The 23464-nt window shown below is 42.0% G+C and overlaps 1 protein-coding gene across 5 annotated transcripts in view; it reads right to left on the bottom strand.

Moving 5' to 3' along the window:
* Positions 1-23464, bottom strand: part of LOC100122542 (neo-calmodulin) — a 113773-nt gene that overhangs the window by 67605 nt on the left and 22704 nt on the right. Inside the window, exon 1 of one of the 5 annotated variants that reach the window (XM_016984476.2) lies at positions 8035-8139. The exons of 2 other annotated variants lie outside the window; for them this stretch is intronic. The gene's annotated coding sequence lies outside the window, so the exon portion shown is untranslated. Of the gene's footprint in view, positions 1-7150; positions 7556-8034; positions 8140-23464 lie in introns of those variants that run through there. 2 more of the 5 variants (XM_031927771.1, XM_031927770.2) reach the window with 2 other exon arrangements.

The following is a 23464-nucleotide window of genomic DNA, read 5'->3' as shown; positions in this document are numbered from 1 at the left end:
AGTATTGCGGTTCGAGTACGGTTAGACGCAGCTTTACACTAATTTTTCAATCTTCTAACGAATCATCAAAATACATCTAAATTCCGTCTGGTCACTCGCCACAGCTCATAAGCTTGCACAGCCATCCCGGCCAGCCGCGTTTAATGCGCCTGGCAAAACTGTAATTCTCTGCAATAAGGGCTGCGACCTGTACTCAGTGTAATTGAAGGCCAGCAGTGTCAGCAGCTTAAGGAGGGTAAAGTGCGCATGCCTTTGTTGTCGCGAGGATCCTCGAGCTTGCTCTTCCATTTCCACACAGACGGGAGAGAAAAGTAGAAGTCGAGAGCTTGCAGCGATTAAACGGGCCACACAGCTGCGGCTGCTCGACAATTTAACGGAATTCGTTTTACTCTATCCCCACGCTCCTTAACTGCTTCTTCTTCTTCTCCTTCCCTCATTCCTTTTTTGATAAAGTGTACTCGACCGAGTCATTTGTGCCGGTGGTGGGCCAGGCTTCAAAGCTTAGCCTAGTTAAAAAGGGGAGGCGGGTAATTAAAGATCCGCGAGGGAGACAGAGAAGTGCGGCGCGCAGGAGACTTTTTAAGCCCGGATGTCTTTCTTTTAAAGCGGCGCGAACTAGCGAGACTCTCGAGAGCAGCCACTCGCTAATTTTTCGAGCTCTCTGCTGGGAGCGACGCAGCTACGGCTGTGTGTATGGATGAACGCGCCGCGAGGTCTTGTGCCACTCGTTGGAATTTCAAAGGGCTGTCGCGCGGTTATGAAAGAGCTCGATCTGCGGTTTCTACGATTTCAAGTATAGCGTCAAAGCGCTTGTTCTTGACAGTTTTCTATTGTGATGAGGAATTCTAATGTCACGAAAGCAAATAAAGATTCGATATCCCGAACGACTCTCTGAGTAAACAACGAGCAAAGGAACCGAACTTTGATATTTCTTAGGGCACACAAGTATAATATATAGACCTGTGAATCAGATCGTAGAAGTGCTATAACGATCGATATATACGAAAAGTATTGAAGTTCCATAATGAAAAGAATATTTATGCGACCGTACGTCCTTATCTCCCGTAGCTCTCAATCTGCGCCGATGAAAAAAGCTTTATATAGCGCAAGTGCTATGACAAAAGGCTAAATATATGTGAGAAGAAACGCGTGCCGCGCAGCAGTGATTTCTCGTGCAAAATGAATTCCGACGGTCACGCGAGCCTGTCGTTCACATTCTTTTCTTTTCTCCCTTCTTCGCTCTCGCCCCTCTCTATCTACTTTCGCGATTGGCTTGGATAATCACTGGGCGACAGATGGGCTAACGCCTTCGCAACATTGATTGTCCCTTCACTGATCCGATCTCGAATGATATTTTTATGCCTTGCGCAAACAATAGAAACGTTTTTATTCTTAAAATGAACGTAAATAAATGAGATATATGCTATTGAGACATTAGGGAGGTATAAGATAAGGTTATCACGCGGCACGACTCGCGTCCTAAATACTTTTTTTTTTAAGTACGTTGGTCGAGCGTATAAATAGTCCGGCTATTTTTAACGCTTTTTAATTTATCAAATGGACAATGACGGTTGGAAATAGATGCAAACAAAAACGAACTGAGCGCGCCTTGTTATTGCGCTATCGATACGATCGAGTTCCTCAATTTTTTGTGAAGCGTCGTACCGCGCAATGAATAAGTATCTCGAATCTTTTTCAGGAAAACGTATAATAAACGCAGTAGCATTTCAATTCCACGCTCCGATTCGCGGAGCAAAAATTTCTCATCCCACACTCGCGAAAATATATATTCAGTTTTTTATTTTGACATTTAATAAACACACACCTCACACTGGACATCGAAAAGTCGTTTATCAAATGGAAAGCACCCGTAATTTCATTCGTCCCTCTAGCCCCGGACTTTTTTCTCCCTTAATCGCTCCCCTTTCATCCCTCTCTCATTTATCGGCGTAGTGGCAAGAACGACACGATTTCTGCCCTTCCTCTCGCATCCAGCAAAATTGATTGAATTTTAAATTGCGATAAAAAGCGCGCCAATGCAGAGCAGCTGCGCGGATCGGCAGCAAAACGCCGCAAATACTACTGCATAGCTGAGTTTGCGCGTTTTACGGATTGCATCGGCAATCACCGGCTCTACCGGCGCTGTTTCAAAGCCGAATAATTGATCGCAACGCGTTGAAACTGGTTCTTGCTTTGATGGTCAATTTTTTTTTTCGCTCATGTGTGGACAAAAGAGACTCTGATTGAGAACTCGTCACGCCATTGCTTTTAAAGCTGAACGCGCTGGAGTTAATTTGTGAAAAATTTTGTTTGTGACTTGTGATATTTTTTGCGTTTCTTTAAGCGCGCGTTCGGCAAGGCCGAAATTTTGACGTCAATTAATTTAGTTTCAATGAGCCGTGACGTTTTTTCGGGTGCTAATTAGCGCTTTAAAAAAAACGTCATTACGAACGTATCTTATTAATCTACGTTTGTATATAGATATTCCACGGGTTTTAAAACTTCCCGGGAGTTCTAATTTATTTCATCGCAAAAAGAAAAGGGAAAAAGCATTTCCTGCAAAAATTCAATGACGCGAGAATTTCCAAAGCTTACTTCATTCGTTTCACGAATTTCAAGCGAAAAGAAAAGTGTCGGCGCGATGTGGGATTCGTCCCAAGATATAAAAAATGTATTCGAATTCAGTGATATTCCGTTCAATGGGATCAAAAATACATGACGAGCGGATTAAGGAGAAATGAAATGTGGAGCTAGTACAATCTCACGAGCATCAAGCCATTAGTGCTTACGCGATAATGCGATTTGGAACTAATATGACGGTATCAGATCCATGCTTATAGGTATACCTATCTCGAAATTATTATAATATACTCTATGCCAAAAGCCAAAATACTCTTTTTCGATTCCATCGAGCACTCTGGACAGCGTTTTACAGATAAAACTTTTCGAGTCCTCTAAAAAAGGGAGCTTGCGAAAGACACATTTCCGATATTTTCTAGGTTCATCCCCCCGGTACCTTCTAAGCGCCTTGGCCACTATTTACTTTCAATAACAGGTGCGCCATTACTTTAAACTTCCACCCAGTGCTTTCTACTCCCGGCGCTATAAGCCTTGGCGAAAGCTTTCAACAGACCAAAAGCTCGGTCCCTCGCACGAGAGCGCAACACACGAATAAAGCTCGTGCGGCCGCGTGAGGCTCCTCAAGTGGATTCTGGACGCGCGTGCAGGGCCGATCGATACTCAAATATCTCTATACAGGATTATACAACACAAGTGTGAGGAGGATGTATATTTTCGAAGGTCGCCAGCTCGCCCCCGCATTATTTTTCTTCTCTTACCCCCCTCGAGAATTTCTTTTTTCGACTTGATCTCGCGAGAGAGCGGCCTTGAAAGAAATCAGATTTAACGATACGACGATTCAAGTTTCGCGGGGTATATACTTCTACCTCCGTCGCCGATAGTACACCAGCTCTATTTTCGTGTTTTACGATTAAAAGTTTGCCTAAGAAGAGATAGCCGTGTCTGGACTTTGTTAAACCTGTTCTTTTTTATGGAGCCGTCTGCGGGCGATTACTAAAGCTCCGGAGTGAACTCTATAAGATAGCCAGTTTGTGGTGTGTCTTGAAATGTTAAAAAATTTTTCGAGTGTGTAGTTTTATACGGTGTGTTTCCCAAAAAGCATCTCCGCAAGCTCGTATTAATAATTTTTCAATTAAATTAAAAAAAAAATTATTAATAAATCTCTGCGAAAAAATCAGCAGAAAAACAAAGTACAAATCCGCGACAATCGATGGACACAGACAAAACAAGCGCTCCGGACAAACTATAAAAAAAAATCCGGAAAAAGTTCATCATTCAGATGTCGTCTGCGCCGGGACCCTTGTTAATTAAAATCCTCTTTCCGCGGGCGCGGCGAAAAAAAAACACCAAAAAAAAGAACAGCTAGGGCAGCAGAACCAATCAAAACTTCGAAGCCCGCGCGCAGCACCGACGATCAATGCTCTCCCGTGAGCCGCATAAATCCTCGCGCTATTATCCAGTCGTTCGGACCGGAGCTATGGGCTCGTGCGAAACGAGGGATAATTGAAAACTGAAGCAACTATGTTATCGTTGTTGTTGATATTGTTGTTGCTACTCTGCGCTCTTTGCGCGCACTGTGGGCACGCATTTCTCGGCGAGCACAGACTATTCATACATTACTTAACGAATAATTGAGAGAGATAGAGGCACCGGGAAAATTCGAAAAGTTTTTCGTTTATGTTTGCATTTGCATTCCGAGAATTTCGTGGCTCAAGCATAATTCGAGCGAGCGCTGTATGCGCTTTGGTTAAATATTTTTTTAAAGTAAAATTGGAAATATGTTTGTATGCAGTGGCTTTCGAATCGAGGATTCATAAAATGCATCAGGATATTCGAGGAAAAATGTTATTTCACTGTGACGGCTGAATATAGTTTATAGGGTGAGGTGAGGTGTATTCCGGGATATTCAGTAGAAAAATTCGGTTATAGACAGACGAAAGAGACGCGTTCTAATCTTAGCGCTCGATCGGGGCTATGGAAGATTTTTTATATGCGTTATCTATATACTACGATAACTTTTTCAGAAAAATGGATACAATACAGATCAAAACAAATATTTTATTGCAGAAAGTCTTGATAAAACGAAGTTGAGTTTGAAAAAGTTCAGTCTTGTACGTGATCAAGGAACGAGCTACTCGGTACGAAAAAAACATCGCTCGTCGCTCAGGCCACGAAATTCAGCTTAAATTTAAGCTTGAAAAAGAAAACCCGCATTACCATTCGGAGCATCGCTCGGGCGTTTTTTCAAAGGTCGCATCTTTCCGGCAGCGCGCTAAAAATTTTGAAAAATCTCGTCTCGAGCCACAGTCGGTTTCGACGCTCTCTCTCCCCCTCTCTCTCTCTCTCCCCCTCTCTCTCTCTCTCTCTCTCTTTCTCTGTAAAAGCTCCATTCTGTCCTACGCATAAATTTAATCAAAATTCCATCAGCGCGCTCACGAGAAATCGGGTCACTCGCTACGCGCGCGAGCGGGGCGCAAGCTCCGCCGACAAAGAGCCGCGCGAGACGCTGAAAAAGGGGCACATAGCTGAATTCCAATCCAGTGTGTGTGCAGAGGCTCTACACTTGTAGCCGGACTAACTATGATTCCTCGAGTCCTATAGCAAACGTCTCTATACAGAGATCTGAATGAATGCGACCCCGATCGTTTCTTGCTTCCCCACCAGTGGGCGTAAGGTCAGTGCTTCTTCGGGAGCGCGACTGCAACGATAGAAAGCCTTTCTTTCACCGACTTTCTTCTCGAGCTTTCGCTTGGCGATAACGTCCAAAGGAATAAATTGGCCGGACGGTATATGTATTGTAAGCTTCAGGGTAATATTTTTGACTCCTCATATATCGATTGGAATTTATGGAGCTTACGTGATCTTGTGAAAAATGAATATCGGGACATTCAGCTAATGGTGTGTAATTACGTTGTATTATCGAATGTACGCTGCGTGAGACCAGCTTTTTAATATTTATGTAAGAGATACGATCTTCATTTTGGTTTTAGTATACAGGGGGGTAACCTATACTGGCTTATTCGAGGAATCAGATTGGGGAAGTTATAGAGATAGCTATCACGATCGTGAGTAAATATAATGCTCGTCAAATTTCGTTGCGATATTACTCGTTCTATACCAAATCGTAAAATGATGTAAAATAGTGATGCAAATATATTAGATTATATTTTCAGGGGGACGCATATAATTTAATATTTTCTGCAAAGTGCACTTTTCCACACAGCCGTTCTCGTCAAATTATTTTATGTAAAACGGGGTATGGATATGAGCTTTACTTTAGATATTAACTTTGCTTTCTTATAGGTCACGCGAAATGGCACTGTGATAAATTTTAGCAATTAAAATATTCAAATGTCACCAGTTTCAGTGTGAAAAACGATGATATTATATATATATATATATATATATATATATATATATATATATATTGAGCTTTTTTCAAAACCTCTTCTTAATGATATTTTGCAGTGTTGATCATTAAATATTAGAACGCATAACGATCCATCAACTTCGACGTTGATAAGATCCATGACGTGGAAACACCATAAAACTTTGCAAACACATTCGATAACTGAAGCATTTCTTTTAAATTGTTTAGCAAGCGTGTAATGGTATAATTTAATGTGTCGTTGTGTCTTTTCATAATTCTATGGTTCACATACACACATTTTCCTCGAAAAAATAAATCCACCAATCCCAATACAAAAACACATAAATGTACAATGCAACATTCAAACAACGCATCATCTAACGTCGTCAATTCCTCGTTTATTGCAAAAGTCGACAACTACCACCACCTGCACAGCGCACGAACAAAAAAGAAACAAAGCCTCCGACAATCAATTCACCCTCGAACAGTCGACCGAAGGCTTTAAAATCGGCAAAACAAAGCGTGAAAACGCAGAGACTATAAATCTCAATTAATAAACCGACGATTTTTCTTCATCCGCGCACATAAATGTACGAACGACTCGACTTCGTTAAATTTTAAAGCGAATCTGCAAAACAAGTGCCTATGGGAAAAATGTGGCGACAAGCTTATATCGAACCGTTCCGCGATCCGCGACTGACAGCGCGACTACGACGTAAACACACCTTTCCCGCGCGGCTGGGTAGAGGGAAGCTTGAGTTTTCTTTTTGCGTTATTATTTTTACGCGAGAGAGTTGTCAATGGCAGAACGCAGAGTGGTAGGTAGGTGTGCTATACGTGTGAACACGGGAGTTGGTGTGATTTTATCCCGAACAACGCAAAAAAGGCGCAGTCGGCAATGACTGTTATTGGAGAACTCGTTACAGCACACCGCGCGCGGGCGCATCGATTAATCAGATGTTAAATATTAAGCAGCCGATATCGATTCTGTATGGCTGCTATTTAATTACAGTATGAGCGCCTTTTAAAATCAGCGATGAATTAGTTATGGGCGCCCTGGCATTGGGATTCGATCGTATCAATCGTTATAGCTTAGAAGCGCTCGTTTAATATTGAATCGCGCAGCTAGAATCCGTTCATTAGCTTCTACCATAGTATTGCACATTTATTTCACGGCAGCCCGATCACTTGTATACTTACATAACGGTCTAGCTTTGTAGTAAAAATTGCACACAACGCGGCGTATTAGACATCGATAAATCCTTATCTCGACCTCACGTAGTAATTGCAGGAGCGCCAAAGGTACAATTTTCCAACGATTTCAGCAACACCAGCATCGACGACGAAACAAAAAAAATCCGGCGTGAAAATCCCGTATGTAACAAGGTGCAATTTTCGCGGTATACGTGCGCAATTACGTAACGTCCGTAAGGGACTCAATTTGCTTCTATACAACAGCGTCGACACTGGTTTTAATACCACGACTGATGCACATAATCGAGGCTCGGGAGCAAATTTTCAAAATTGCCACAACCAGCTAAAAGAGCGCGCGCAAACTTAGCTCGATCCGCGAGCCGCCTACTCCCGCAACTGGAAACGCCCGCCCTACTGTTGATAAACACGCAGAGAAGGGTGGTGGCAGGTGTGCGCGCACATCGCAGGTTCGAATAGCCGCGCAGCGCGCGCGCGAGATACCAATAGCGCTGCAGGTGGCGAACAGGCGCGTTATCGCATCATCGTTATCGCATCATCGTCATCGTGGTGTCACACGCGCACTGTCACTCGGAGAACGGAGGGCGCTGATGCACGACGGCTGTAGAGAGCTCCTCCCCGTCGAGTGGACCGTCGAAAAGTCGGCTGCAGCGCCATTTTCGGGCAGGACCAGCCCCGCGACTGCACTTTCCCTCGCTATATTCACGGACACGCTCGCTCGCTCGCTCGCTCATTCATTCGATCATCTCTGCGTGCAATGGTGCATGCTTGTGAGCTGTGTTCACATTCGTCCTTCCCCGAAACGTGTGTGAGATGGTGTAGGCTGTGTATAGCTGATACTCGCTTGCGGAGACTTAGAGAGACGCACTTACGTGTTGGGCGCTGGGCAGATGAGCCGTGACTGACACCCCCCGAGGTCCCGAGAACTCGTGCAAGCACGAGAGCTGTAGTGTATAGCGCGCGCGCCCCTTCCCGCTGCTCTCTCTCTCTCTCTCTCTCTCTCTCTCTCTCTCTCTCTCTCTCACTATACCGGTGGCACATATAGTCAGCAGTAGCGGCGCAGAGCCGAGCGCGCATGTGCAGCGAGTTCTATCCTTGTTTACCTCGTTGCTTCGCCGATCGCGCTCTCTCAGCTGCAGACGATGCACACGGCAGAGCTGAGCGCGCAACCCTCCGAGGAGCTTGCAGGCGCCACCGACGGCGCCCCGAAACGTGCACGGAATAGATAAGTGTATACTCGTGTGATTTAGGCTGCTGAACGCGGGATTTTTTGAGGTGTCTCTTGTACTGCGGAACGTTGCGAAATGTAAACAACAGAAAAGCGACGATGTTGAACATTGGAAATTCAGAATTTCACAAGCTTTTGTTACTAGGAAGTTTCATTAAAGACTGTTACGAGTCCGGCGAAATTATGTGCAGACTGCGATACACTTCAATTAATGGCCCTGTACCCGGTAAGCAACGATAGGTGGCGCATAGGCACTTTCCTACAACCCTCATGACAATTTCCGCAATCAGTGCATACATAGCGGTACCTCACCGCTGTGCCACAACTGCCTTTTGTCAGGCCTGTTATGGCCACTTATGTTATAAATGCCAACGTTGTGTTCAATACGTATTGTACGTGTCTGACAACTATCTCTGGTTACGCACATTAATGCCACAGTCAATTCTCGTAATACATTTTCATCGTGCATCCAGAGTGCGGAATTTGTCATTGCGGCGCTAATGAATCTCATTATCCTTGCAGTCAGCCGCGCGAAGTTTGCTCCACGCGAAATTTCAGCAGTCATCTCTAACGCTCTTTTACATTTCCGGGGAAAATTCAACGTACGCACGCGCGATATGCTTCAATGTGCTCGTGTGCATACTGGCATACACACACATGTGCCCGATATGATTATATGCCCCTGTCTGTATATAGTCACAGAGATGTTTGAACAGCCAAGGTAGTCTGCACCAAGGGCTTTTCGCGCTAATCCGCACGTTCCGTTTTCGCTACTCCAGCCACAGGACAAGATTATACGGCGAGAGATCAGGCCAGCACTTTAAAAGGTATGCGTGCTTTTACGCCGATTCCGGGTAGTTCCGATGGAATGGAAAATTTACGCTGTACACGTGGATAACTAGGACACGCGCATAAGAACTGCTATATGACGTTTGAGTTTTGGATAATAACCTTCGCAATCTTGCGGAATTCTCGCGTTCGAAATGCAAACTATATCGTCGTGGAAATGGATTCTATGTGTGTGCACATCTTATTTAATAAAATTCGTGAGCAATGTAAATTTACGGGATAATTATGTATTCGTGAAACAACACAGCTGTGGACTGGTCTTTACTTTACGGCTCTCTATAGTCTGCTGCTGATGAAGATATGTGACGCATAGTCACTTTTTCTAAGCATAGCAGGACTATATTATGTAGTTGATTTGTTCTTCTTTAAAAGATAATAGCGCAGCTATCAACAATAATCTAAATTTATTTATAACGTGCAATGTTGTGGAGTCGAGCAGGTTCCTTACTGAAGATTAACCATGCTGATATAAAACTATTAAGATTTCGTGAGTTAAGTTCTACTTAGTATACTTTCCAGACGGCAAGTGTATTTCGTGACTGATTAGAAAATTTACTGCTTTATCTCTTCTTATTAACTATAATTATAAATTAGATAAAAGAAAAATGTATTTATTTGCTGTTCACTATTAAATATAAGTTTCGTTATGAATACCAAACAGGTATAAAGGCTGACTTATTATGCGGCCTCAAGAATTAAACTTTTACTTTTAAGAATAAATTTTAGATAAGCTCGTTTTCTTTTTCATTCTTAGAAAACGCTCAAGTACCTACATAATATTATTATGTTACAGAGGTATAAAACTAAAAACTATATACCAACACGTTATACATTTACAAATACAAAGTTTGAAACATCAACATGCAAGAGACTTTATTTCCCGAAAATTGAAATCACGCACACACATTTGTCAGTCCAACATCGAGTAGGCAATGTCAATATCGCTATAATCTCTCCGTCCGATGTCACTCTGAAAGTTGCTTCTTCTTTTGACACAGTTTTAAATCGACACGTGCGCGCGCAGCAATCATCCAGCGTCTCATTAAGCGGCGCGCGACAGACTCGGCTGTCTCCAACGCAGCCATTATTCCCCTAGTAATGGCTATACTACAGTTCCATCGTCCTTGAGCCAGAAGCGTTGCCCGTTTTCTTTACAGCCCGCGTCGAAGCCTCTCGCTCGCTCTCTTCTCCGCGAGCAGCGAAAACAAAGACTGGCTGAGCTTCACCGCCTTGCTCCGTCAGGAGTCTCTGCTCTTTCTCTCCCATGGACTATTGGCAGGTGTCAAGGGATGGCTCACCGCACTCGCGGCGTTTGAATAATCCCGAGCGCATCGTATCTTTTCCGCTCGTGGATTGAAAGCAGTGCGCGCGCGCTCTCGAATCGCGGCCCTCGATGTAATGGCAGTCTTTATGAAGCCGACAGTCGGACGATTTATGAAATGGCACACCGATGGTTGGCGCGAGAGCCAGAGAATCACGCATTGACACCAAAGGGTTCTTTTCGCTACTTTTTTCTCTTTTTATATGGCAATCTTTGGTTTGCATTTAATAATAATCTTATTTGAATGATGGTTTTATTAGTTACATCACTTGCAGTTTTGCTATTGAGTTGCATAGCGTAATAGTATCTCACAGATGTTAGTATAAGTTAGTTGTAGAACCATAGCTCTCTGAAATGGACATCGCTCAGCCAACATAGTCTCTGGGGATAAAGACTCGACAGACTGTCGAGAAAGAGACAAGTTTAATACATACTGATACAATTTTGTTATTTACGAGTCTTTGTCCCGTAGTAAGTATGATGTTGTTTTGCTATAACTAGTTTTAATGGGTGGTATATTATCATTTATCACAACAGTAAAATGTAAACTTGAATAAGATTTGTTGATCGTACAGATCATCGGAAAAAAAAATAGAAATCAGTTATATTAACGTATCAATCTTCTTACGTATTGACCAGCGCAGTTTATGAAATAAAAACAAACATTCTCAGAGTTATGTAACGGGATGCGCGGAATCCGTTGGGAAATTTTTGTAAAACAGCTATTTGCTATCGATCGCCATTCTCGAGTCTGTCATCAGAATTTTTCCTACAGATTCTGTTCGACGAAGCACCAGCAAAATGCCGTTCTTTCAAAGTAGAAGATTGAGCGATTTTAATGTTTCCTTTGCGCAACATTTATACTCGTGTAGAGGTCCTTGACGATTTCAAATTTTATTTAAGATACTATTTAATTTTATTTGTTTATATTGTATTTGAGAAAAATGACAAATTACTCAAATTATTGCACTGTTCAAGGTTTCTAAGCGCATTTCAATACATAAAACAGCGTGTATGGATTGAGCAAGTGATAGTGTTGACGTGTCTCGCAAATGTGAACAAAAACCTTTAGACATCAGTTCCAACTGAATAAGTGATAAATGTGATTTATTATATGTAAAAAAAATAATTAATTGATTTCTTTCGGAGGCGAATGTATGACATCTTTCATGAATATTTATCCAGCTGTTGCTGATATAAATAAAACACGAACGATTTTAATGATACGTCGCTACTATTAATATTTACAGCAAAACACGCAATTACGTTGACACGGTGACTGGATTCTAAAGATATTTTCCGTACAGCCTGCATCCGCTTTCTCATCGAAATTATTCGAAGTCCCGCGTGCATCGGAACTTCTCTGAATGGTCGAGGGAGATTCTGTGCAATGATTGAGTAGTGTGGAACCACGAATGGTCAGACCGGAAAGAGCGAATCGCATCTGACCTTAAAGAGCACCTACCACTCGTCCTGAATTATACAGAGAATATAAAAATTTTAAAATGAAGATGATTGTGGATACGGAATTAGTTAAATGAAGTTTAACGAGGTAGGTAGGAATATTCAAGATCATGCAGATATATTGGAAAATAAAATAAATGAATATGCGGATTTGAAGTAATATATTGGAAATAAAGATTTTGCCATATCATTGTTATTAATCATACGGCATTTACTTCATTTCAATATTCTCGATTTTCAATCCGCCATCAGATCATCCCCTAAAATTAAATTGTTTCTAACAATCAGCGCTAGCATTTTGAAAAGCCATTAGAAGAGTTATTATCGTAGTATGGAAACAAAGACAAAGAGCTCAAGAGATATCGAACGTATCGATGGGACAAGTTAGTGTGTGATTTTAAGTGAGTGCGCGCGACGTCAAGACGAGTTGGAGGGTCAATGAATATAGATGAATCTTCGACATCGGTGCGAGAGCTTCTGCTGTGTCGCGTCGCGTTGTCGTCCTTTGCGAAAGTGCCTCGACGATGGGGTTCAACATTCGTCGTTGCCGCTGCCGTCGAAAAAAATCAATACAAGGACGCAGGGAGGAACTCCTCGTTTAAATCGTAATCAGGGCTTTAGCAAAGAACAGCCAGTTGCAGTCGAGCTTTCCTTTAAGTCATCCTGATAAGAGGTATTATCCTCCTATCCCCTTCGACATTGCGTGAAAGCCGTGAACTTGATAGAACTGAATTGAAGCTGCAGAGCAAGCTGGTTCTATATTTGTGTCGGTAAATTATTGCTTGAGCCACTATTGATTCGTTCTCGAGAATGATATTTATTCAGTTAACTCTCGTTATTAAAAACCTATACACGCAGTAGCACTATCGGATTAGCGTTAAACAGGACGCATAAATATTTTGTTAGATGAAAACTTAAGCTCACATAGAATCATAATACTGAGCTTCGATCGGTACGGAGCTTACACCCATCGTCGATACTTAATCAAGCGCAACCTGTATTACCGACCATCAACGTCGCAAGCTCGTGAGCTTGCGCGGTACATTCAAGTTTCTGACTTACCGACTGTAGCTATAGATTTTCTCTGGTAGAACGACAGACTTACCTGTAAAAGAGAAAGGTTTAGATTAGATTTGAGAATAGTTCGTGCATGAGGATGTAAGTAGTACAAGGCTTCATTATGTCAGCCAATCGCACGGCGATCATTAGTACGAGGGTGATCGATGAAAAGTACCGGTGAAATCTCTCGCTATTAGGTTAATTTAGTCAGTTTCCCGGAAATGAATATCGGAGGGTTACATGCAGTCGTCACAGTTTCGCGAATATACCATATAGGCAAACTCATTTCCCATGCATCTCGGAATTTCATGCCGTACGATATCGCTTCGATACTTGCGATTCTGCGAAAATCTCGACGGAGTCGTTGATGCTCTGAATTCTCGATGTGTATATCTATAAAGTCGTTCGATTCTCGATGTGTATATCTATAAAGTCGTTCGATTCTCGTGTCACTCGCCAAAGAGTCAGAGATTCAAATATTCAAGATACTCGTATACATTTATTCTATGAATCCGAATGTATGTTTATTTTATAAACTACTAGCAGCTCGTATAGCTTTGTGAGAATCTACTTTATCATTCATTGGCTCTGGGAATGCGGTATTGTATTTTAAACGAGATGTGTCGATTGCTGCATTGTGGTAAATAAAATATCACTTAAATATCACAAGGTTGTCATAAATACAAAGTTACTCTTCAATCAAATAAACATTACTAAACGTTGGGACACAAACAACAATTAGAATCGACTTGATAATTATTGATGCCGCAATAAAAGAAGATATCCGTTCTTGTCAAACAAATGTAAACTATATGTGTTTCTAGATGGTTTCATTTTAATGCAGTGTATGAAAATCAATCTGAAACGTCGCACACATATTGATTTCTATAATTAAATTCATATTTCAATCCTAACGATTCATACGTTCTTTTGTATAAGGATTGAATGCATTCAAAGGCATCGCAAATTCTAAAAAATACCATTAAACTAACTATGGTCAACCAACATAATAACCGAGAGAAACAAAGAAACTCTATTCTATAAATCGCAATGAAAAAAGTCTACAGCACTACGCAAACCCAGAGTTTGCTCACAAAAATTCTGTATGTATATACCTGCACGATTGCCGGGCCACGTTGCGCCTGTGCAATAGAAAACACACAAAGGAAACGATTACAGAGAGGACAGGAAGAGATATGTGTATAACAAGTCTGTATACGCGTTTGTATATGTGAGTGGGCGCACGAGTGCATAGAAAAAGGCCGACTATCTTTCTCTCGATTTTCACTGTTCCGTGTAATTTTCGCTCAACAGGTCCCGAAAGAGCCACTGGTTTATTTCGAGCGCACAAAATAAACGCCGTGTATAGTGTAGCATCGCGAAGGAGGCCAGTCGAGTTTTTCTTGTGTCATCAAAGTGTCGCCCTTTTTTTACTGCCTCCGCGCAAATTTTTTAGAAAAGTTTAAAAGCTGCGGGGGCACTTGCTGCAGCTTTCCAAGTGTACACATGCCAAAGAGAAAGATGGTCGATTGACCATACGCTGCGTTCTTTTTACAAGAAATTCAAAATGAAACGGGGAGAATGTTGTTGGTGTTTTACGCTTGGGAAATATTGGATTTTTTGTTGTTTTTCGAATACGTGTGAATGTAAAATTTGAATTTTATTTCCGTAAAGCGTACGTCTATGGAAATTCACGAAAATTCCAATATTCGTGGTGTATATTGAACTTGAGAGAATATAAGAAAGTGTGAAATGAATTTTGAATTTATATATATATATATATATATATATATATATATATATATATATATATATATATATATATATATATATATATATACTCATTTAACGTGCCTTATAACAAAGGGACGTAAGTTGTTTACCCTTTCTTATCTACTATCGTTCAAAGTATATTTTCTATAGAACACGAAAACGTTCTCAATCGTTAAACTCAATTAAAAGCGCGAACGCAGTATTTTATCGCTACACTCAACTAGGGCACCATATAAGACGATCCAACGAGATCAAAGCGTTATATCTGAGAAATGCATTCAAGCTTCCGTCTTTATCTCCGTATCTCGCGACCATCATCCTATTTCCAGTCAACAATTACTGTTTCTCCATTTACTTCCGATGCGGCCGAGGCAATCAACCATCTGCGAAATAGAGCTCCTTTTCCAATTACTTCTCTTCGTCTTCTCTATTTATAAAACAGTCTTTCCCTCCGTAGCGCCGCGACAAATCGCAGTTTCAACACGAATCTTTCTCTCAGCTCGCTCCGATGCAATTACGCGAAAAGCCAGCTCAGGAAATAGAGAGCAAGAGCTTGCTGAAGATCGTCGTCGCGAGCGCGCGCGCGAAATCTCATCGGAAGAAGTAGCGCCTGCGGAGAGACGGGGCGAAAGAAAAAGCCTCTTTCAGACCTAGTTCAACAATTCCTAACCTCGGGCCAAGCTCGCTTCTAGTGTGCGGAAATCGAATTAACGCTCTCGCGACTCGCCTGGCCGAATTTGGAATGACGAAGAAGGAATACGTCGATGAAGCTCGAATCGATCCTCGTAATCGTACGCATATCGCAAACGGAGATTCGTTGAAATTTGAATTTTTATAGTGAAAATTCTTCAAACTCTCGTCGCAACGTGCTTACGCGGAATACTTTTCTCGTATACTTTCGAGTCCACCGATTGCCATACTTCCCGATAAGGCATAAGAGAAACGAACAAAGGGATATCCATAGTCGGTTCGTCGATAAGGTCGCGATGGGATTTTCGCTTCGTTCGAAGCGAAGAGCTTCGGTGAAAAGGCGCTTCGCGCCTCGCGGAAGATTCCAAAGTTTTAAGCCTTGCGGCAAGAATCCCTGCTCAATATTCCTAGCGCACTTGGAGTAATTGCGACTTCGCGCGACGAGAGGCCAAGGTTCGCGCGCATATACCGGCATTAGTATGGCGCGCGATGTGCTTTTCGCACTGCACAGACACGTCGACGTGCGCGCGCGTCGAGAGAGATAAGGCGGCGGCCAGCGGGTGGAGGTCTCTTGCGCTCTGTATATATATATATATATATATATATATATATATCGCGAAGACGAAGGGTGTATGCGTCTTCGTCGGAGCGAGAGTAAATTGCAATGCACGGCGCGAGAGAACGCCGAGATGAAAATTCTATAGAGAGGCGATGGTGCGTTGTGTTGGAATGGGCGCTGATGGTGGAAAATCTGTTTATGATGATTTTTTGATATTTCGCTCGCGCTGTTCGCTCGGAATGAGATGTTGTTGAATGGGAACTATAATCGCGAGTTTTCTGATTTGTGGTGTATATACCTGTATTTCCTCATACCTATATGTTTAAGACGCAATTGAATTATGAAAGTGTGTTGAATGACGATAAGTATTTTGAATACATGATTAGAATATTCGATAAATGAACGAGGAAATATACGACCTTATCTTCTGTTATCGTCTTACTCGCGTATAATTCAAATTGCCAGATAAAATTGGGTCATTCCTCTCAAGTACAATTGAGTAAGTCTTAATATGGATTATACCTCACTTAATCAAATAATTCACTGAACGGGGATAATGCCATGAATGTACCGCATTAAGAATCCAGCTGAAAACAAATTTAATAAATGATGTCTGAAATATTACAAACATAATCAATGATTCATTGCCGCAATCAACGAGCTCGAATATAGAGATGTCACGCAATAATTGCGTGAAACTCCATTAAACACGAATATAACCGCGACGTGAATAAGCTATACGAGAGCGCATATATCAGCGCGATTATACGAGCAATGATTTCAATATTACGAGCCAACAAATTGCATTTATCAAAATAAACACACCCGCACGTATTTCCTATATATTTCGTCCCCGTAAATCGAAACCCATGAGCCATAATTTCAACGGATATACGTATGTAATACCATTTCGCAATAACCCAGCCCTGTGTCTGTGTGTATGTAGCACTTCGTATACTATAATCCGATCGCGTATACACGTGTATAAACGTCGGTATAAAAGGCGCCAGTAGCGCAGCTGTTGCCGCGTGTACATGCGATCAATGAAGCGCGAATTCGAATGATTATTCGGCGAAAGCCTTCCGCAGTAGGTACAGCACGCACACGTGTTGCGGCCAGGGGAGCTGCCATTACTGCCTCTGAAGGTCGTTCTCGACACTTTTCTCTCTCACTGTGCTATCTGCATAACGAAATCACGCAGCAACGTTTGTTTGACTTCGATGTGTGTACTGAGCTCGTTTCGATCGATGATCTGCACAAGTCTTTATGATTAGCGTTAGTGTATATACGCGTTTCGTTATAGCTTGTGACAATACTTCGACCTTGACTTTTAAAAGTTCAAAGTTGTTTGAACTTCGCTTGTGGCGTCAAAGACGTAATTCGCATCAGGTGATTTAGCTAATTTACTCGGTGGTATTTCAGATCACTTTCTTTTATGCAAATGATCTGGATAATAATTCTGCTTGACTAAAGGAAAAAATTTATGTTTCTGTTTATTGGAGGTTATTAAGATTTATCGATGAGATTTTTTTACCAAGGTTTTGCTTTTGAAAAAGCAAATCATACCAATAAATAATGTTTCCTTGAAATTTGCATACGGGTTAATCAGTGTCGGAAAAAATACGAATCAGGTGAATGCGTTATTCACGTTTTCCAACGGCGAAACGTAATTTGAAGTCATTTTCAAAATTTAATTGAAAAATATTTATTTCGTCATTTTATAAAATCCAGCCAATATACAGTTAAGAATTATTCGTCATTCGAGCTCTTGAGTTGCGAATGCGATTTCAATAACGAGTTGCGAATGCGACTGTCGCCCCATTCCAGATCAAGAGAGATACAACACGTTTATCCGTCAGCCGGGAAATTCTCGAAATCATAGGTTCGCCGATCAATATGGTTAAACGAATGACACGTTATGAAACTTCTGAGAACTCTGACGCGTAGGAAGGCATTATAATGGAATCCGGTTTGCGTGAGCTTTCCGCACAAACGCGATGTGTAGGGCAGATACATGTAGTATAGGACCAACACACCATGCATCGACTACTACATACAGTTCGAAGGTATTGGAAAGTGAGTTTTCCGAGCCGGTTGGTAGATACGTTCGATCCTCCGGGGAAGCTCTGATGTCTCCATCGTGTTGCGGAGGATCAGAACTAGCTGCACGTAACCGTTCATTCTCGTTTGCGCTCATATAGGTAATCGCAGATAGGATACACGACGACTGGCATCGTTTGCCACTTAGGTAAACCCTGCTTACGTTTATTGTAATATGTTACTCTTGTATTTAAGTGTTTAGTTGTACTTCGGATGATTCATTGATTTTCTAGTATTGAAAATCTAGCTATTAGAGAAAGACAAATCAACGCAATATATTTTTCATCGCAAACTAATGGAGTTAAACTTCTGAAGACGAAAATAATGAAAGCGCTTTAGAAAGCATGGAAAAATAGCAGAAATATACGGCCTCGCGCAGTTTTCTCGTTATCCCTAGATTCAGCATCCGCAGCTGTATAGGTAAAAACATTCTTCCCAGCGTTATATCCGAGGCAAGTTGTCGGTAAGACGCAAAGCTCCAAGGCTAGAATTTAATATCTATTATTCGCCTTGGAACGTTTCGCATCGCTCTCGTGTACTTCCATTACGCGCCTTCGGAAGTACCCGTCGCGAACTTCCCCCCGTCCTTGCTTGTCGTCGTCGTCGCCTCGTCGCGAAAGTGTCCTCCTTCTTTCCTTCCCTTTTCTCCCATTACGGCCTTCCTTGTTTCGCGTATCCGCTGCACTCAGTCGAGCAATAAAATTATCATTCCTCCATTTATTTCTGCAAGTGGAGGCTGTGCCACTTTTACGCTGCGCCTCATAATTCTTTTACATTTACCTCCGTTTTACGCTTCGCAATGGATGCGTTACACTTTTCGCACGTGTCTGCGAGTAGAGCGCATAGGTGTGTAGTAGAGTAGGTGTATTCCTTGTGTGATGCGAAATAGAGAACAAAAAAGATGTATTAAAATTGTTTTGAAATCGAAATTTCGAGCTTCACGAGTTCTCTTCGTGTCTTTGGTTAATGGAGACAGGTGCCGCTAAGGCGCTTTCCTATTTCCCGCATCACAATTAGCTCGGTAAGGTCATATATATCGGTATGGCAACTTAAGCCGAAAGTATCTTTTGTTGGGTTTACTTGAGTCTCTTATGCTATAAGTGCTTGAGTTTATGTTCTTAAAAAAAAATTATTCATATCACGTCTGATTACAAATAAACGTCCTATGAATGATTTTCAACGACAATATAAAACTCAACTTGTAAATGATGAATTCATGTTTCAAAAAAAAAAAAAAAAAAAAACTCATGATCGAAGAACGAAGAGTATGTGTGTTTTGAGGTAATTAAATCCGAGCTATAGTTGTCTACGCGCGCGAGATTTGTCGAGAGTGGGTATGGCCAAAATTACGACTGCGAGAGTTATTTTATCGCGAAGCCAGTTTTACAGATGCGATAAGGCCTTTATAACGCGATGTCCCATGAAATGCCGGCTCGCCTGGTCGCCACGTTCCGATGGGAAGAAATCATTAGTTCTGTTATGCTTGCTCGTTTTGCGCATAACGAGGAAAAGGAGAATAAAGCCTGTGGAAATGAGGATACTTCGATTTTAATGGCACACAGGGTTATGCATGCGCAATTTGACTCGATGCTCGACACGGGTGTTGAATGCAAATTAAAATAAAATATATAGCTTATGGAGTTGATTGCGAGCACCGAGTAATCATTGATTTATCGTAAAATATCGATGAAGAAGCGAATTGCCGTGAGATTTTGCATTGCATATGATGAATTATTGCACGTTGTTGACATTGCGTTAGCTTCGGTTTGTTAAATCAACGTTTATTTTAATGTTTGAGCTAACGTATGAACTGCAACAATCCGTACTTTTGTCTCGTTTATCATTTCCCGATGTCCTCCAGTCAGGATCAATCACAATTGACAGAGAGCAGTTGTGTGTATACAGCTAACTTACATATAGGAATCGCGAGAACCGAGATATGGTTATGAGAGAAAATCTACCGGGCGAACGAGATTCGTTGACGCAGGCGATAGAATATAATATTATATCGTCAGAGGAGTATCGGTTTCGTGGTTTTTTGCTACACGATACAGGATACGTTTGATCGATGTTTCGTCACTGCGACGAGTCATTCAATATTTTTTTTCACCAACAGCTATCTGCGGTAAAATATTACTTAAAAATCAAACCCATTTCTATGATTTACTTATACTTTGTATAGAATCATAATTTTACCTGACGCTTCCTAGCACCTATCCATTTCGAAAATATACTTCATATTCATACGGCTTGATAATTCTGTTACCATCGCAAACAATCCAGTTTCCAAAAGCCACGAAATCGTAAACTAAACAAGTAAACTTCATTCTCATGTCAGAGTTTCCTCATGGGCCGCATTCGAGTCCAGAGTGCCGAGTAGAAGCTTGTTTACTTTCAAGACTCGCGCGCAAAGCTTTGCCAAACTTTCAAGATTTTTGGTTCCCAGCCAGGTGCTTTTGCGAGGACTATTTTCGAGAATTATTATTAAAGAGCTCTTCGATAAGCTTCATCGGCTTTGCGCACTTCCTCGCTAGAGCTTATTATTATTAATGACATCAATAGCGATTGCAATGCGATCCCAAAGTCAGCGAAACTCGTTTGACTCTGGATAACCGAAAATTTCGCATCTAAATTTATGAGCTTCGCCTAAAAACGAATCCGCGCAAAGCTTCAACATTCAAATTCATGAAGCGCAATTTGCCGACTTGTTCATCCCACTCTTCCATTCGTTAATTCCTGATGCACGAGAGACTACAGGCGCATCGCGATATCGACGAAACATCACGAAGTGCGAGTGTGTACGCACAATCCTGACTAACGAATCAATTTGACCACGGGATTCATCGAGAGAACGCGAAGCGAAATAAAATCGATGCGCGGGAGCCTCGGCCCCACGGAATACCGATTAAAACTTCGGCTCCGACTGCCCGTCAAATTACATCTGACGTCGATAAAGCTCTTTCGCGTCTCACGCAGAACAATGCGAAAATACGAAAGTCTGATCAACTGTGAAAATCTATCGCCCATATAAGTCTACGTGTCCAATGACACACAATGCGCACGCGCGGGATCTTCAAAGGTGCGCGTGCAGATTTGCGAGTATACGGAAGAGAATCCGAGCGTTCGAGCAATCGTGCAAGGCCGACGTGTGTCGTTCGGAATTCCCTTTCTGAGTTGCATGCTATACCGCCTGGTGTATATACAGCAACGACGAGCACGAGGAGCTACGCTTTTGGGATCGTACACAGACAGGAGCGTATCACAAAGAGAGCGTTAGCGCGAGAGCTTTTTACGGACAAACGAACAATCAGCTTTCATAGCTTCAGCTGCTGCAGTGACCTAGGGTATATTGTGCACTCCGAGACTTTTGAGAGAACCGTATGGGGTTTGTTTGCGACGCAGCGGATCACCGGATTTGTCGTTTGATTTTTTCAGTAGCTCGTGAGAAGCCGCCATATAATGTCTGGAGATAAAACTACTTCTGCGCTGAATATACGCTTTGCTGAAATCATTTTCACCGTGGAAGTGTGCCTGTTTATTAGAAAACTTTGGCCGTCGATAAGAATCAAAGTTTTATTCCTAACTTTAGCTACGGAGAAAAGTTGTTCGAAAGTTTTTACTACGCAAATTCTGCCGCGCGCTGCGTCAATAATATAAAAAGCTTTGTTATATATTCGTCGACTTCGAACTAGCGTATACACATATATTTCATTTGGTTCCACAAACTAACAATGTACTCTCTGCGCAATAACTCCATAAACACGTCCGGGACTCAAGCACGTACAAATTCGATCAGACGTCCGAGTACGTAGGCAACACCCGATTCTGCCGGACCTTAGAATAGGAATTGAATTTTACGCTCGCAGCTAAAAGAATTTAAAAGGCCTATATAAATTTCTTGCGCGCGACGGCGCGTATACCTGATCCCTTTACTTTAATGATTTGCCGCACTCGCTCGCTAAAATCTCAATCTCGGCCAACGCCGGACGCCGCGTTCGTACGCAATAAGTGGCCGATAAAAAAACCCCGCACGAAAGCGCGGGAAATTACTCGGAAGAAAATAAGTCGAATCCGAGGGAGAGCTTTAATTTCGAGAACTCGGGTGAGATTTACCGAGATCAAAGCGATTGGAAGATAGGTATACGGGTAGTTATAAAGTAGCGAGGAGTTGCGGCAACAAAGTTAAGAAATTACCCGGTCTTGTAAAATTATCGAAGCATGAATCGGAACTGAATGCCTTTGAGAGCGGAGAATCGTGTTTTATTCCCTATAAATAAGCTACGCGCAAAAGCTTACGAAGCTTTGTCAAGAGAATTTGTGAGACTTACTTTGAGGTCGTAGTAATTTCAAGCTTACTTTGTGATCTCAATTTTTATTTTTCTCCGCAATTACGAATGTTCTTCTAAGCTTACACCCACGCACGTATCACGTTTACTCTGCTGATGTAGAAAGTTTCTATTACGCAGTTTTGTGATTCTATTTTGAGTACCGAAGTCGAAGAAAAACATGCGTTGTTGCGTTGATATCCAAAAGAAAACCCGCACGAATCCTTTCCCATCGCAAATAAACCATCGGGTGGAACACAAGACCTTCCCGTTAAAATTCCCGTGGGAAGCTCGCACATGAAAACCATCAGAGTTTCTCCGAAAAAATAGCGTATCCGCGAAAGAGTGGCTCCGATCGAGTAAACAACAAGACGTATATATAGTAGTACGCCACGAGCGAGCGAGCGCAGGTGGCAGGAAGCTTGCGAGCGGGATCTCGTTTTTCCTTATCAGAATTCGCTTATGGCTTCCGACAAGCGCGAGACGCGCGCGTGTATGGTAAGACCGCGTGAAAAAAGCGTCGAAGCCCTGGGCGCGATCGATCAGTCTCTCGTAACCCTGACACGTGATGTATTATATAGTCAAGTTCGAGGGAAAAAAATAATGCAACTCGCGCTCGTGGATCTCGTAACTTGTACGCGTGATATTCTTGACTTTCTTTTTTTTTGTCCCTCTTTTTTTTTGACAGCCTCGCGCTCTTAATTTTTCCGAGTTTCTTCGAGAAGAAAATTCTAGGAGAAAATGCTCTGGAAGCGATAGAAGTTTAAGTTTCTGGATAGCGCTGCACAGGAGAGCTAGCTTTGAAAAATTGATCGATCATCGCGCACGTGCACGGAGTCCGTAAATGATGTGGCTTAGAGTTCAAAGAAGTAGGAGAGGCATTAATTTCGTAACTGCAGGCTAATTGATAATGGACGAGAATCTGAAGTTCGCG

Source organism: Nasonia vitripennis, chromosome 3 (assembly GCF_009193385.2).
Source record: "Nasonia vitripennis strain AsymCx chromosome 3, Nvit_psr_1.1, whole genome shotgun sequence".
Taxonomy (NCBI): domain Eukaryota; kingdom Metazoa; phylum Arthropoda; class Insecta; order Hymenoptera; family Pteromalidae; genus Nasonia; species Nasonia vitripennis.
This window is presented reverse-complemented; position numbering and strand designations above follow the sequence as displayed.